Below are 18514 nucleotides of genomic sequence, written 5' to 3' on the forward strand. Positions count from 1 at the left end.
CAATGTGACAAGCACAGATAAAAGTCAAATGGACAACTGAATTTAGTATACATAGAAAGTGCAGAAGTATCAATGAAAAGTATTGGCACTACAATGAATTCAAATAAAACCATCTTAAATCCAGTAAGGAGACTGAAAAATACATTTGATTCTTGATTGATTGCGTCTGTTTTGTGTACAATGATACCAGAGCTCACAGGCAGGAATCAGGACCTGTCAGTCTGCCATTATGAACAAAGGAAATATCAAACTCTGGTCTGCATAACAAGATTTTGTTATGGTGACCAACAGCACCCCCACATTTTTCTCTGATCTCAGTGCAGATGTATTGAAACTTACAGTCGTGGTCAAATGTTTACACACACTTGTCAAGACCATGTACATCATGGCAGTCTGAGCTCCAGCGATTTCTACAACTCCCACTTTTCTGCGATGGAATGAGTCGAACACAAACTTCAACAATGAATTTATTATAGGTCTTCTGAAAATGTGACCAAATCTGCTGGGTCAAACATATACACAGTAATTCTAATATTTGGTTAAATGTCCTTTGGCAATTTTCACCTCAATTAGGTGCTTTTGATAGCCGTCCACAAGCTTCTGACAGTCCTCCGGCTGAATTTTTAACCACTTGTCTTAAAAGAATCGGTGAAGTTCATCTAAATTTGTTGGCTTCCTGGCACAGACTTGTTTCTTCAGCACAGTCCACATGTTCTTGATGAGGTTCAAGTCAGGACTTTGGGAAAGCCATTCCAAAACCTCAATTCTTACTGATTGGGGTCATTGTCCTGTTGGGACACCCAACAGCACCCAAGACCCAATCTTCTGGCTGATGATCTTAAGGTTTTCCCCTAAGAATTTGGAGATAATCCTCCTTCTTCATTATTCCATTTACTTTCTTTAAAACAAGCCGGGCCCGCCTTGCAGTTCTGCAGTGAAGTGTTGCAACTGAAGCCAACCTGTAACAAGCACCCGTCAAAAACCCGTCAAGTCAATACTCAACTCATGTCTGTGCAGGAAACCTGAGAGAAAGGCGTTTCTAAAAGTCAGTGAGTGTGTTCAGCTCTCATTACTGCAGTTTCAATACACCTGTATCAGCTACACTTTCTCACCCTCTCTTCTGTCTGACAGCGAGTTGAAACACACACCACTGCAGTGTCCACATAACCCTGCCTCCTCTTACTCACTCCAAGCGCTGTGTTCTCGTCACTCATCTCTTTCGCTCCGTTTTTGACCAGTTCTAGGGCCCAGAGACATGAAACCGACATCAAAGAACTGTACAAGCAATGTTATAGACCAGAGCTAAGGAAAGGTACTTCATTTTTGTGTCAGCTTTTCCCTTGGTATTCAATATGGGATTGAATAAATATATATTTTTCAAGGTATTGTATCAAAGCTAGAAATTCACACATCATGACGATGCTAGCGTCCGCCAAAACGAAAACCTGAAACAAAAGAAGAAGCGTCCAGAGTCTGAACCCAGTGATCCACACATGCTCAGAGTGAAGCAGCCCGTCAGTGGGATCAGTCTGACTCTGCTCTGTGCCTCCATCTTTAACCTAACAGAGGTGTCAGCATGAATCAATCATTGCTGCGGCCAATCACAACATGCCAAAATATGCCATACACTCATTCACAGCCATCATGTGCATTTCCCGTTGTATACGAGTCTCAAGTGGCCAGGCTAAAAATAGCCTCAGTCCAGTCTGACTGTGTGTGTGTGTGTGTGTGTGTACGTGTGTGTATGTGTGTACTTGGGATTGACTCGGTTTTCTCTCTGTGTGTACTATTTGTGTGCTGTGCGTATGCGTGTGTGTACTTTCCTGTGTATGTTTATTTGCTGCGTGCGCTTGTGTAACGTGAAGACAACCCAATGTGCAGTGACATTCTGTCTCTCAACAGCCGAGAGCTTGTGAGTCAGGCGGCTTCAGCATCAGCCTACCCTGTGTGGCCCAAACACAACACGGGGCTGTATGCTCATAGGAACTGACAGCAGCACAGAGAGTGGGAGAGAGAGGAGATGAGGGCGACATGAGGGAAAGACAAAAAAAGAGACATATTTAAGAATCTGGCATGATGGGGAGTTCAAGTTTGAGGACAGAAGGAAGGCGAGAGCTACAAACCTTTACTGTACCCTTTATTCACTCACAAAATTCAATTACGAAAATGAGAAATCCACTGATATTTCCAATCCCGGATGAATTCCTAACTGTTTTTCTCTTGAGCTGTCCGCGGTTTCATACCGCTTAATATAAATGGTCAGCCTAAAACTCAAACTATAGATATTATATTTAAGGGTGGGCAGTATGCCGGTTTCATCACCGTCACCAGTGTCAGGTTCTGCTATAGACAAGGATTTTGCAATACTTCCATTTCCATGATAAATGTTTGAGCATATCAAAATCTGGAAACCATCTTGTGATAGAATCATCAACAATGGGATATCCCGACTCATGAGTACCTGTGAAGTTTCATGACCTCATCAAGACGAATGTGGGCCAGGGTTGAGAAGTGGGGCACCTGTGAAGTCACGTGACCGTATCTCACACGGTTGTGACACTATTGTCTTGAAATAATCTGTTCACGGACAGACAGACATGTAAACACCTGGCAAAACACTCAAAATTGCTTCTGTGTCTAGGACCTGGTAATATATGCTCTGTTGTGGATGTGATAACACCATTGACTGCTGTTCTCCTCACTAATGCTGACTTCGGTAGAAACATGTGGAAGGTAAACAAAACACCCCAATTTCTCCAGTGTTGTTTGCTAGAACAAACACAAACGTCTTCATCTACTGAGGAAGTAGACCCAGTGGATTCACTTCATTTGTAATGGAGATGTCCCCACAACAACTGGAAAACTCCTAAATGTTTGAGCGAGGGCCAGCAATGTTAAAAAGCAGGCTTTGCTTCAAAACTCAAGCTCAAGGACGTATCGTTACAGAGGTCTACCTTCAAAGCTGTGCATTTATTTTGCAGCCGAACCTGTTGAACTTGTGCCTTATGTCTATTGTAGCACACCAGGATATTTAATATTAAGGTACAGTCAAGAGAAATTGGTTATCTAATCAGCTTCAAATGAGGCCTATACTTCATTTTTATTCCTATTTGAAGCCAATAAACACATATCATTTGTTTAATTTTTTTTTTTTTTACTTTCTTAGGATATGTTCTCTTACTATTTTTGCAATTCCATGATATAAATAAATTTAAAAAATACTGTGAAATAATCGCCCAACACTAATTCCTTCCTAAAAAGGATAATGGAGAATGAACAAATACACATATTCTTAAGCTGCGATCAAGGGAACCACCAGCAATGAATATGATGTCTGGAGAATGCACTGTTCCACTCTGGCAAAGTACAAACTGATACATTTTCTTACAATGAAATACTTTAAAGTGACATTCTCATCAGGATGGGATACAAAGGTAACCTCAATTGATAGCATTTTGTGCCACAAACCATTAAAAACACACTATTTGATTTCTGTCACTAGGGGTCAGAAGAAGTAAGTAGTGTGTGATCATGGGAGTTGTTGTCTTTATTGGCAAACAATCAACCATGTTTATTCTCATTCACAGGTTCCTTCCTCACTCTCTGCTGGCACCGGACCAATCAAAACACACTGTAACCTTAAATCATTTTGGACATTGTTGGCAGCATTCGGGATAATATCAGTACATAAGTCAATAAAATACATAGGTCTAGTCATTTTAAGGCATTTTAATGAACAAATGTTATTCTCAAAACTTTAAGTAAGTCCACCATTCTCACATTTGCTGCTTCAAATTCTGCTTCCACTAAATCTGGTTACAATGAACACCTCACATGCGAAACATGGAGTCGTTAGTAAGAAGTGTTTATCACCTCTGTGTGCTTATGTAAAAACTGCTTTAGTTTGTTTCAGTAGAGCGTGTTTCCCACTGAACCTTCACAGCCAGGACAGCCTGTACCAAGAGTAGTGCAACGCACACACACACACACACACACACACACACACACACAGAACATGCAGAGAAGAAAACAATTAAGTTCAGTCTCTGCATCGTGTCACATCTGACACATATTGTCATATTGTATGCATATTCATATACATTGTCACAATTAAATCCCTTGCACACACAATCACATTGCGTGGTCACATTGCGTGGACACACACACACACACACACACACACACACACACACACATACGCACACACACACAGGCCTCTATGCATACTGATGAGACACCTCTTTAGCCAATTCCACAGCCCCAAAATAACAACAGTCCGGCTCTATTGGCATGACTGCTTCTGTTGGAGCGTCTATGAGGAGTCTTTGTCTGTTCAATTCACAGATTAGAGCCTCACTGAAACTGGCCAATGCAGGCATGGATAATGGACACAGGCCAACTCTATTTCTACTAGAGATGTGTTAGTGTGTGTGTGTGTGTGTGTGTGTGTGTGCATATGTATGTGTGACAGGCCATCACGACAAAGCTGTCCATTCTCTTTCCTTTCACCTCGACCTGGCACTGATACAGATACTTCCTGAGCAGATGACGGGCAACATGTACGACATAATATTACTCAAACACGTTATCATTCAAACACACACACGCGCGCGAGTGTGTAGTTCCGCTAGACGAGCCAAGTTTATGTTTCCAAAAGGATTAAATCCATCTTATCTGCCTCTCTCCATACCAGAAATTCAGAAAGGTATTTTGAAATTGAACCTAGAGTTGTCATATAGAAACATGTGGGCTGTTTTTCCAACAGAAAGACACTTCTGCCAGGAAACTGTGATATTCCACTTCAATATACTTTACAACACAGAGCAGAGTATTATTTTCTGCTGCTACTGTGTCATTTTGCTGTGGTTTTGAACAGGTTCAGTTGAAACAGCAGGCTACTTTCAGGGTTTTTAAATTGATTTTCCAGTTCAGCCGATTATCTCACTAACTGCCGAGGAGTCAGTTGTATCAGTTATAGCCGGGTTGCACTTTTAATAATTACAAAAAATACATCTTTATTACCAGTTTATATTCTTAATAGAAATGTACATTATATTGCAGAATGTTTCACATCCAGTATATTAGTAAACATATTAGGAACTGGTCTATAAATTGTCCTCTGACGTGTGTCAGATAATCAGCATCTTGTTTATGGCTTTAATTAATTAAGAAAGATAATATTTTAATTAATTTAATCAATTACATAAAATTACTTTTAGCTGTGTTAGCGGGGTGGGCTAGCAACAAGCTAACAGCACCATTAATTATATGAATATAGAAGCAGCATGTAGCACCGACGGGGAAGCAGAGCGTTGTACTGCTAAACGGGACCGACAGCAGCAGGTAACACCTAAATAAATATAGATCATACAGAGTACGCTATCTTTAGAACATTTTTGGTGCTTTACATTGTCGTCAGACAGTCCTTTTCTTTGGGACTACATTCCCTCAACCGTAAAATGTCCGTATTGCTACGCACATGAACAGCTGTGGCTGTCTGATGTCAATGTAAAGCACCAAAATATAGCGAACACTTGAACGGATGTATTTTTTTTTAGGTGTTTCTTCTTTTAGGTGGTTAAAATACGTTCTGCTGTCGGTCCTGTAGAGCAGTACAATGCTGTCGGTGCTACATGCTGCTTCTCCACACAGGGTGAGAGCTGACATCATCTACTGCAGGTAATATACTGTGTTGCGGCCCTAGTGTTATGGGTCTGCTGGTGCTCTCAGGCCAAAACATAAATAAGTAAAAACACAAGAAGGAAAACTTTATTTTAAAGAAAGTATTTCAGTTCAGGTGTTAATTCCACCTCAACACGTGACACAAACTTCCTTCTTCGACTGTTGACCATGTTGTGGTTTTGGTTGCATGTCATGTGTACATACAGTATGTACATACAGGATTTATGTTTCTATTGCCCTCTGCCACTCTGGATAAAAGCCTCTGCTAAGTACTCAAAATGCCTCTTTCTGTCCATGTCAAAATGCATCAGTCATATATGAGCATCCATCACGATTTAGGATTAAACAGACCCATATGGTAGCTGGTGATTAGACCAGCCTAACATCAGCACTGCACTGACGTCACCCTCTCATACTGCGCTAATCTTGTTAAATATTCTGTGAAAAAATGGATGTCGAACAGTGAGTGAGACAAAAGCATTGCATAATCTACGGATTTAGAAAATGAAAAAAATCTATATGGATTACAGAAGCGGCTGTGTTCAAGTTGGTTCTGGAAATGTCTAATCTGTGTGAGCTAGTATTTTGCTGAGTTAAGTGCAGCCTGCAGCCTCTCTGAAAGGCTTTCTAGAGTATAGGATGAACAGAGCAGGACATAAAAAGGGATGGACAGACTGTTGGCAGCTGACCATTTGGAGAGGCCCAGAAAAATATTTGGATCTACTCAAAAGCATTAAACTGTAGCTTCCATATTTCAAAAATGACTGAAGAAATATGTCTTCCTTCAGTTTGGAGTTTTCAAAATGTTTTCCTGTCACCCTCCATACATCAAAATATTATTTAAATCTCAACATGGGGAAAAAACAGGCTTATCATGAAGTACATCAGTGCTGCAGAGATATCCCTACATGTGTTGTTCTCAAGATGTAACATCTGTCACATCATCATGACTTTAACAGTTTTTTTTCAGTGAAAATAAAAATGATGCTGCAAAAATGATCGTTCCTACTAATCATCCCAATATTACAGATTTAAATTGTACATGTACAGTTTAGACACAGAAGTGCAGAGAGGCAGCCTTTTCTTCTGTCATGGACCACAAGTCTAGAAAGCCTGTCCATAAATGTTCAGCATGCAACTTTTGTGAATTCCTTCAAGAGACACCCGAAGACTTATCTCTTAGCTTGCGTTTTTGGATATGCCCTGATTCTGAAAACGGTTTTATACTAGACATATCAATGAATAAAATACATTGTTAGACATTTGAACTATACTTGCAATGAAATCCACAGTCGAGCAGCATTAAACAAGTTTAACAAGTTGTCCGCAGGCTTGTTTAGACAACCGAGAGAGACGGAGACGGTCTTTTTTGACATTTTTCATGTCATGTTAGAATCCGCTCACATACAGCCAAAGAAAAAATTATGAATACATGTAAATTCAGGCTTTTAATTACTTTTAATCTCAAAGTTGTTAGGATTGCCCTGACAAAATTGTATATAGATTGCGTTAAAGCTACAAGTACAACACGTGCAAAATGCCAAAAATGAGTGTTAAATTCAAATTGGATGTCTTCTTGTTGGGTTAAGGTCATGGCACCAAAAGACTTTTTTGTAGGTTGAAGTGCAACAGACGTATACTGAATTTTGTACATTTTTGTCCCGGGGGCAGCATTTTAGGGGGTGCTAGCAAGCCATTTTGCCCCACCCATGGCCAAAACCCATAAAATACAAATTTGCAACATTTTTGAATTTTGTGCAAAGTTTATGAATAACTAGGGCCTGAGCACCGAACGGTGACACATTAATATTTATACCACTATGTATGGCTGCTAACAGGTTGACTAAATCCAACTTAAATTTTTCGAGAAAATCCTTAAGGCCTTGATGACGGTATATAGTGAAGATTTTGAGTTCTCACTGGACGCTGATGCAGTGGCAAGAAATGTTTCGCCATGAAACAGGAAGTACTTATAAGAGTGGGGGTGTAAGGGCCCATTGATCACTGCTTGCAGTTTTAATAATTCCCGTTTGGTGCTTGGACCCTAAGAATGTTTGATGAATTGCCACTGCAGTTTTGGTTATTTCTGAGAATGATACAAATGTGAAGCAAAGCTTTAGCCACACACACACACACACACACACACACACACACACACACACACACACGGTCAGCTATCAAATCCCCAAGCTGTGTGAGATCAATGTGGATTGACCCGAGCGGAGACGGACGGCTCGTCACTCCAGGGGCAGAGAAACAACAGTCGACCCCCCACCCCACCCCACGCTGCTGCCACCCCTAACACTTACGTAACACCACAAGCATTACATAAGAGCTCTGCAGCTCCAATAGAGACAGACACAGAGAAAGAGCGAGAATCCACCAAATCCTACACATCATTAAAGGGATCTGAGGAGGCTGCAGTGTTTAAAGAGCAGCGGAAAAGACGCTGCTTTATGCAGATGACAGATGGCTTTTCCTCCATCTATGACAAAACATGCTTAGCATCTGTTGTTATCGAGGGTTACTCACACTCATACACACGTAATGTTTAGAGGGAGATTGCTGTTGCACACAGACAATGACCACTACAGCCCTGCTGTCATGTAAAAACCATCTCTAAAATGCTATTTTGTATTTTTGAGTTTAATAGTGAGTTTGCCAGGTTTGAGGACGTAGTTTGTGTGTCACTGGTTTCTGGTTTCGGTTTGACCAATTTTTAAAGACAAATTTCTGAAAACATTTTAAAGACACAAAAGTAAAAAAAATCTCTGATTTCAGCTTGTTAAAAATCTATATTTTCTGGTTTCCTATGACATGAACTGTCTGTAATATCTTTAGATTGCGGACAAAAACAGACATTCGAGGATGTCATCGTGCACTTTTGGGAAACACTGATGTTTTTCACCATTTAGTGGAACACAGTTAGTCTAGTCTAGCATAAAGAAAGATGCAGGTGGAGAAATCTATTTAAAGTAATAGTAAAAGCGCATTGCTTAACTTAAAATATTTCATAAGACCAGAAAAGACCAGGGAATCTTTTTTCTTACTATTATGTACGTATATCTTTATCTTAATCTGCTTATACCTCAGTGTATAAAAAACACACACATCCTGGATCTGAGGAACAACTATCATGTTGTCTGGATCTCACTGAGCTGGATGTTCCTGACTGTCTGTATTCTCTGCTTCCTAGTAATGATCAGTGTATAATATCACACCTATGATGAACAATCAGACAGCGCTATGCTAACGTTCCTGTGCCGCATCTCGCAAGACTCTCATGCTGACTTTTGAACTTTTACGAGAGTCTGAAGACGCTGTGCAAAAACTAGTTCAGGCTGGTTTAGGTTAGTTTTTGAAAACAAAACCAAACAAAAAATAATTCCAATAAGTTCAAAGAAAATAAATCCATAAGTTAGGCTATGCTCATGGCTTTGGCAGCTAGCAGCAAGCTTCCAGCAGGGCTGCACCTGCAGTGATGAAAGTACACATAGTGAAATGACTAAAAATGACTGGATGGCAGATGCTATACCCACATGTGCACATTATGCTAACAGAAATCAGCCACAGAGGCCTGGCTACACAACTCAGCAACACAACCAGGACCACAGATCCATTGTGCCTGCAGGACGGAATGAATAACAGGACTACAGAAACTAGAACGGTCTGTCTGGCCAGTGTGTAGCCTACTCTGATCGGGCACTGGTTAGCAGAATCACATTCAAGTGGAGCAACAGTTTGGTTTTAAGAGTCTCACAAGCATAATCCATGTTTTACCTCCTACTGATACAGTATACCGGACAGGATTTGTAAGCCTCCCACCCTCTCCCACATGCACAGTATGCCAGTCTTGCGGCAGCTGTCCTCATCCTAAAGATGATAGTTTAATGCATTGGGAGGTAAGCACAGCACTTAGGCTCAGACCCTGACAAAGTCTCATTTACAGTAGGTTCACTGTTTAATGCAAACAGTTCAGCTCATGTATTTATTATTTGAACTGACATGCTTCGCACACAGCAGCAGGTATGAGGGAGAAATATGATGTAAGTTTAAAATGCTCGACCCTGTGGCCTTACGCCTGCTGGTGTTTAACAGTTTAGTTCATAAGAAAGTGTGCAACTACACACACACACACACACACACACACACACACACACACACACACTGCAGCATGTGGTTGCATTTATTTTCTGCCACAAGTGCTTACAAGTAAGTGGGTGGTATTACCTAACACGTCGGACATTCGTCAGTGGGGAAACAAAGTGTAGAATTGAGAGAAAACAAGGGGGAAGCACGAAGATAAGTCAACTCTATTTACAACATTTTCCTGTAAACCGCCCGCTAACATCAGTGTTGAATAAATACAAATAAACATGTCTTTAAAATGGCTCTTTCCTTTGAAATAACTTTTAAAAAAGTAAATAGTAAATGGAAAAACAAAGCCAAGCAAGGAAAATAAAATGGGAAGACAGAAGGAGGAGAAGAAATCAGGAGAAACAACAGTCCAGGTTGAGCTGCCCCTCCGCTCTGTTCCTCTATAAACTGTTCCTGTGAGTGTCTGCAGCCTCTGGCCACAATTAGCACCAAAGGTGGCTCAGTGAGGGGGGGTACTGAGTTCACACTAGCCCACCCTTGAGCTACAGTAGCAGGGAAACTAACCTCAGTACTGCCCTGCTCTTTGCTGCAGCCCATGGATACAAGCTCCATTCACATTGCCCTTTCAAGGCAAGGAAACACATAATAATAAAAAAAACCAACAACACACACACTGGAGCAGCTTTATGCCGGCGCTGCTTGGTTCAGTGTGAACAAACAAAGGTGGCGTAAAGGCGAGCCTAGGTTGCTGCAATAATGCGGAACCTCTGTGTGAAAAGTGCTACAGTTTACCAACTTTGGCTTCTCTTTGATGGAGTTATCTCAGTTCCACTCATTCAATGTGATGAAAGTAAAGGAAATCACCTTGAACCCCCCTATCATCACTTCTGAAAACAACAAAGCTGTAGCCGAAGCAATGATTTCAAAAACACAACTTTATAACCATACTCACTGATTTTGGTGAAACTGTGAACTGTGTTTCTCACTGATGATCTGAAGTGTAACTTGGGTAATACTCTAAACCACAGCTGGATTGTAAGATTAAATTGCTGAATGGCCCAAAACATAAAAGATTTAAGATAAGATAAGATGCAAAAGGGAACAGTGGCCAACAATACAATACAAAAAGTAGCAGCGCGATGTAGGAGTTGACTAAGAGAAAAATAAATAGTATAAAAATATATATATACTCAAATAAATAGACAAAGTATAACAGAATATATGGCTATATACACATTGGTCATGGATCTGTGTACATATGCTTGTGAAATGTGCAAAAGATCCTCAGATAAACATACAATGTGTGAGACTGTAGGAGGTACTGGGAGCTGAGGTGTTGTGCAGTCTGATGGCTGATGGTTTGAGGGAGCCCGCCAAGCGCTTTGAGGCACGTGGCGGAATGAGTCTGTGGCTGAACGTGCTTCTGAGCTGCCTCAGTTTGACACAGAGAGGATGAGAGGGATTGTCCATGATAGCTTTCAGCTTTGCGCTCATCCTCCTCTCGGTCACTTCCTCCACACTGTCCAGTTCCATCCCCGCCACAGAGCTGGCCTTCCTAATCAGCTTATTCAGTTGGTTTGTGCCACAGCTGCTGATACCACCTCTCCAGCAGACCACAGCGAAGTTCAGTGCGAAGTCAGTGGTGGCCAGTTCACACTGGCCACCACTGACTAGTAGAACATCTGTAGCAGCCTTGTGAACACATTGAAGGACCTGCACCTGCTCTGTCCTGTCCTGTAGACGGCCTCAATGTTGTCCGACCAGTCCAGTTTGTTGTTCAGTTGCACCCCTAGGAACTTGTGAGCGTCAACCATACCCAACCCCTCCCCCATTTATTGCAACAGGGGTGTGGGCAAAGTCAGAAGACCACCACCAGCTTCTCTGTTTTCCTCATGTTATGAGAGGAAGGGAGAAGGGAGGGGAGGTGGTGGTCGAGGGAGGGAATGTGAGAGGGAGCAGGTGGGGAGTACAGGAAAGCAAGGGAGGGGGAGGTCAGGAGGAGAGGAGTGGAGGAGAAAAGGAGAGAGGGGAGAGAGGGCGAGGTAGGAGAGGTGAGGCCTGGAGGAGGAGAGGAGAACCTTAGTGTTGGCATAAGATAAGTCCAAGGTCTTTCAGTAGGCAGTAGAGGCTCTCCGCTCTGCTACGCAGAGAATACGTTGCGAGACTATTTTTGGTGGAAGCGGACCGAGGCCCCCCACAGGAAGTGAAGCGCTCCTAGTGGGATATGAAGTCGCGTGGAAACAGCGTCACACACACACCAGGTAGCAGAGATGTGCCCAGCAGAATATGAAGCTTAGCGTTAGTTCATGCAGGACACGGAAGTCATACGCCCCAGCTGCAATCAGCTGACAGCCTGCTGATCGAATCATCGTTACCAATCAGTCTCACACCAATCACAGCTATTCTCACCAAAAGGTGACCATTTAAAAAAGGCTCCCTCCTCACTCATAACGACTCCTGTTCAAAACAACAAAGCTGCCACACACAGGAAAGCTTGCTGCCACCACCCCAGCCTCCACCTTTTATCTACGAATAGTGGTGTGAATGTTTGTATGAAGGGCTGAAACTGCCAAAATTGAAAAATAAATACATGAATCCCAATGAATATGCCAATGAATTAATTAATAAAATATAACATACATTGATTTTTCTATTTCTATTTGCTTCTGTGTTTGTTTAACTTTGTATTAATTGCCCTACTTATCTACTTTTCCACTTAACTTTCCATTTTACTTCATTTATTTATTTATTACTATGGAATTTATTTCAACAAACGTTTTTTATTTCTGTATTTTCGTTTTACATTTCAAAGATACAAAAGTTTTTAATAGGATTTTTTGTTTTGTTGCTTGTTTAGCCTCTGACTGAATGCCAGTTTTTAATGGAGAGATAATAATAATGATTTTATTGTTCAGCTTCTTACTTCATTAAACTTTTCTTTTTTGGGGGGATTTTACCACATTCTTGGTGATGACTAGAGAAACAATGAAGATAACTATGAAAATTTGTCATTTAAACCCAAGTCATAATAAAATGAGCAAAACGCCAACCATGACTGTCTCCAACTTGCCTTTGGTCTACAGTCCCTCTTCACATCTTTTCCTAGTGTCCTTCAGTGAAACCATATCAGTTAAAGTTAAATAACTGTTAACTCGGTTATATTCACACTGCACAGGGTCACCTCTGGCTCAACAGGTAATTTATGTATGAACATGGGAGAGAGAAGAGAAAAAACATAGAAAGAATGATGGAGGAGGATGAAGGGAATGGATCTATCTGTGTATAGCCTATATATATCCATTTGAGGAAGATGAATGACAGCAAGAGCTACTTTTTGTTGCAGATGCAGGGAGCCACACACTGAAAACTTGTGTGTATGTGTGTGTGCGCACTACTTCCCAGCTAAAGGTTACATGGTAATACTGACATTTAATCAGTGAGGCAGCAAACGTGGGCAGCAAGAAATCAGATTATGACCCGCTCTGACCTGGGACTCATACGATACAGGATAGAAATCAATATAATATTTCTTCAGTGTCTCACCTGCGGATGATGGAGTGTGTATGGTATGTGTCAAATATATGTCCTTGTGTTATGTTGTCACTATGGCTTTCATAACTGTCTTCTCCGTCCAGAGAGGAGTGGAAATAAAAGAGCAGGTCCATTCATGTCAAAAGGATTTTTGCTGCCCACATATCATGTCATAGTCAACACTGATTTAGTGGCTTGCAGGTCAAAAGAACTCAAGTCAAGTTAAAACAAGTTACTTATGGGTTTGTTTCTTTATGTTTAGGCAGTGTATCAATATGCTGAAAAGTTAAATTCATGCATGTCAGTATGCTCACATGCTCAAGGTTAATTCATTTATCATTATACAACACCAACTTAACTCTTAACTGTTAGCAAACACGTTTACCCTGGTCATCATCTAACGTGTTAACACATCCACATTTGCTAATTAGCACTAAGACAACGTATAGCTGAGGCTGATGGGAATGTTCAGCTTGAAACTGACCTGATGATAGGACTAGATGAAAGGTCAAATCACCAAAATCATTAAGATGCATGATCTGGGAACCTTGAGTACTGAGGTTTGTTGCCCCGCTACTGTAGCTCAAGGGTGGGCCAACATGAACCCAGTGCACCCCCGACCCCCCACTCCTCGCTGAGCCACCTCTGGTGCTAATTGTGACCAGAGGCTGCAGACACTCACAGAAACAGTTTATAAAGGAACAGAGCAGATGGAAGCTCAACCTGGACTGTTCAATCGTTTTACCCAGTCTGTTCTTATCTCTTTGTTTCCCATTTTTCCTGTTATTAATCTTTCTCTTGCCTTCCTTCACTACTTCCGCACCATCTCCTCGTCAATGCACACATAAAAGGGTTTTACAGTAATTATGAACTAATTCATCTCACAGTCACTGTTTTCTCATCTCTTCTTGCTGCTTTGTTGAATGTATAAAGCAATTATCTGTGTGTGTGTGTGTGCATGCCAACTAAGCATAATTTACAGTCTCATTGTCTTTTATGGCCTTATCAGATAGGAAAGCTTAGAGAAATGACAGGAAATTAGATTACAGAGGGAGGGGATGACATGCACAAAGGGTCACACGTCAGACTCAAACCCTGGGCGCCCCCGGTTCCAGTGCTTTAATTTAATAAATTCGTCAATATAATCATGCTATTTTCAACACTTGCTTGTTCTTGATTACCCAAGTCCCATTGTCACACATTGTTATTAAAGTTAGTTAATGTCTCAGCCAAAATGTATTTTGTACAATGTTTTCCATTAATTAACGAGACTCCTGCAGCCCATCAGTCTCATATTGATCCAAAAATGTTTTTCACTTGTCATAATAGCGCTGAAGATCTCTGTCTTTAACTCTGTCAGATGAAACAAATGAGAGTTGTTGTATGTATATTTTTGACAAGACTGCCATGATGTACATGTTCTTTACAAGTGTACGTGAAACTTTTGACCACGACTGTAGCTAGCTTCGTGAGATGATAGCATCTCCGTTCCTACTCTTGCTTGCTAAGCTGTGATTGGTCAATACAAGCCATCATCAGAGCGATTTGAAGGTCAAACAGGGTACAGGCTGTGATTCAGCGCTTCGAAACAAGGCAACTGCATCTGTGTGATTATAGCATCATCCTAAGCATCTACCCAAAGAATAAAGTAAATAAATTAATAAATGAAAGTAAATTAAGAGAACACTGTTCATAATTATCACTTCTGCATCTTGTAATTGCACCTTAAAGAGAAGAAAATCCCACAATTATCTGTCTGTGTAATTATCTAGGCCATAATTAGAAGATACTTCTTTGGTGAATGCAATGTGCCTCCATATATTTCAAATTATTCTGATGGCATAAATATTGTTTGGAAAAAATGGGGGTAGTGACATGAAATGTAGTCTGCCAGAGTGATTTTTATAATAGTAACGCTGAGGAACGCTAAACCAGGAATTATTCAAATTCTTAACATAGCGACTAACATTTAATTTTAGATTCAGCCTTGTAAATTAGATTAAATCATCCCCAAGTACTTGGCACATCAGTTATGATCATGGAGCTTGTTTCAATCATCTCTGCTGTATGTTGTGTAATCCTGTGCCTCTCTCTCCATTCTTTCCACATGAGTAAATATCATGAAATAAGCAGCACAATCCTCCCTCTGACCAATAGGGAGATTACATATGCCGTCTCTTTAGCATGTGCCCTCCTGACACGGACTGTACCACCATTATCATCTGTAGAGCTCCATAAAGCTCCAGCCTGCCCTGCACATGCACCAACACTGGATGACAACATGCATTGTTCATCCACATGTGCTGTTCACTGTGGACACACGCTCCACACTTTAGCCCCATCATATATCTGACATCCATGTCTACGCAAACAGATGGGCCTGATATTAATCCCATCACACACACACCGCATGTTACTTTAATGTTCCTTTTATTCTCTGGCCTAACGTGATCCTGCTTTACATCCACTCAGCTGCAAGTCATGACATCACTCTGTATGACTGAGCGTGGTGTATCATCTCACTGCACTCAGGCAGGTTCACTCTCAGTTCGCTGATGTATATTTTAAACTGTCGTCACTACGTGAGAACCCTGCAGTACATACGTAGTTCTGTTGTTGCAGTGAACTTCTGATGTGTGGGAACACAAGATCGAGGTGAAAGTCAGTTTAAATCGATGCAATCTGCATATTTTTCAGCAAAAACAAGCATTGTGTCTGCAGGTTGTGAGGGTTAGAGTAAGGATAATGAATTGCAAGATAGTCATCGTATGTAGCAAGTATAGATATGCAGGTTGTGTGTAGCTGCAGGGGTATATCATGATATCCTCATTTTCTGGGCTCTAATTGGTGATATCTACACGTTGCAACAGCGTTATGTTAGAAATGAGCTTGCAGCCGACTGATTAGAGTATGAAAAACATTTGAGCGTAGACACCAAAAATAAACCAAGTTGGAGAGGAGTGGAGAGAATTAGGAGTTATTAGGATTTGATATTGTTCATGTGGCAGAGAAAACAAGACAAAATCAAATGACGTTGTGTTTAAAGGTTTGCTTTCTGAATCCAAATGAGGCAAAACCATGCAACTGTGATGTATTTTGAATAGCAAAAATACATGTTAATATGTGCCTATACAGATATGTTAGGTCTGTCTTCTCTGCCAACAGGAAGCCTCAGCTGAAGCCACTGTGACAGTCATCTCCAAACACAGCTCCAAACCACATTGATCATCTAATCACATTCAAGTGTCTACGACTTAAGAGAGATTTAGGGGCTTAAATGGAACATTATATTCATAGTAATGTTTTCATTGGTGTATAATCACCTGGAACTAAGAATCATTGTGTTTTTGTTACTAAAATGAGTCCTTTATATCTACAGGAGTAGGTCCTATTCCACAGAGCCCGCCATGTAGCACCGCCATGTTTCTACAGAAGTGCAGAACGGACAAACTTAACACTGGCTGTAGAGAGGACCTTTTTCCTTTTGCATTCATGTTTTTATCTGTAGCTAATTAGCCAATCGCTAACACAGCATAAGCAGAAGTTTCTTCCAAATGCTTTTAAGGCACAAATGGATGTTTACATTTGTCTTGTGTGTCAATATTTTTTACATTTACACAAGGATGAAGCAGGGTGAAAAATCGGTAAATAAAATGTCCGACAACAATGTTCCCAAGCCTCAAATCACCACAGAACCACCCGCTTGGCTTGTGACTGATTTCCGACAAATATGAATTGATTGGAATTATGAAACCTAAATGCAAAAGAGAACATTGTGTGATATTGTCTTGAAAATATCTTTCCTGTACTCCTTTTGCAATCATTAGAATGGAGTTGGATACAGAGTCAAACCAAAAAACGTTTCCTCATTGACATAGATACAGCATACTGTACACAGAGATTTGCCTGCAGGAGGCAGTGAGAGCTCCATGACAAAATTTCTGCTCTGTATTCCAGTGTCCATGTCCCTGTCTCTCTCTTCCTGAACCCCCTGACTCGGGTCTGTCAACTCCGGCTCTTTAGTTTCCACCAGGAGAGTTTTGAAATGTAAACATCCCCCGTGGAGCTGAGGAATGCAGAGCGGCACGTCGAGGCACCAGAGAGGGCCAAGCTCTGCTGCAAAGCCTCTGGTATGCCAACAGCTGGCACGGTGCACTGTTACTGGCTATCAACCATGCTGCAGTGAGAGAGAGACGCAGAGAGAGAGAGACAGAGAGAGAGAGAGAGCGAGAGAGAGAGGCAGGTGTGTCCAGGTATGAAGCTGACATGCACAGGGAGAGAGATGTGGAACACTGCAGTATTGAAATATGCATTGGACATGGTGTGTGTCCTGTTCTGGCAACTTCTTCATTTTTGTAAAACACACACCAATGTATTAACACACACATGCACACAAAGTCCACTGGTAGGTCACACAGTTCACTGGTTGCCATGACAGCAGGGGGAGTAGGGTCTATTCCCACCAGCTAAAAAATTGCTGATTTGCCTGAGTGCAGAATGGTCCTAAAGAGTGTACCTCCATTACACACACACACACGTACGCACATGCAGTTGTAGTGACTTTAGCTAGGTTATAGTGTGGGTGCCGTGTAACTACTCGCTCCTGAGAGTTTGTTTGTGCTGGCTGCAGATCTGTGGGGGCTGTGACAGCATCTGGTATGCCTCTAATACATTCCTGTTGTTAAAGGGGAATTCCGCTCTGTCTTAGAGACTACAACATGTAACGTTAGCTGTAAATAATTTGGTATAATTACAGTGGTGTGTGTCCCCGTTTTGACTTATTCTGGCTAATTGGACCGCCTCATTATTTGAGGTTGGGCGATGATTTGCAGAGAATTTTGCAGAGTCCATACTGTAAATTATCAAATAAAAAATGGTATCCAAATAATGTTCAAGCTTCAAATATTATCCCTGGTTGAGACATGCATAAACAATTTAAGGCCAGTCACTAATAAAGGCAGAGTGGCTAGGGGAAGATTATGTTATACTTACCAGTCTACTGCTGTTAGTTTCTCTTATTCACACAAATACTGTTTTCATATACTCTTTTTTTTTTTTTTAAACGCTTCTACTTTGCCTGTTTTTCTACTATGTTAAGTTATGAAGCCATTGTCAATAAAATATATAACTTCCTGCATATGGTATGTGTCACATTGAAAGTCAATCGCCCTGTGGCTGTCACCCCCATCCTGATGAAGTGCTT

The 18514-nt window shown here is 41.1% G+C and overlaps 1 protein-coding gene across 1 annotated transcript in view; it reads right to left on the reverse strand.

The window, feature by feature from the left end:
• slc24a3 (solute carrier family 24 member 3) overlaps positions 1-18514 on the reverse strand; it is a 68191-nt gene that overhangs the window by 13350 nt on the left and 36327 nt on the right. The gene's annotated exons all lie outside the window — the stretch shown is intronic.

This window comes from Pagrus pagrus (genome assembly GCF_965226575.1).
Source record: "Pagrus pagrus genome assembly, chromosome: 15".
Lineage (NCBI taxonomy): Eukaryota > Metazoa > Chordata > Actinopteri > Spariformes > Sparidae > Pagrus > Pagrus pagrus.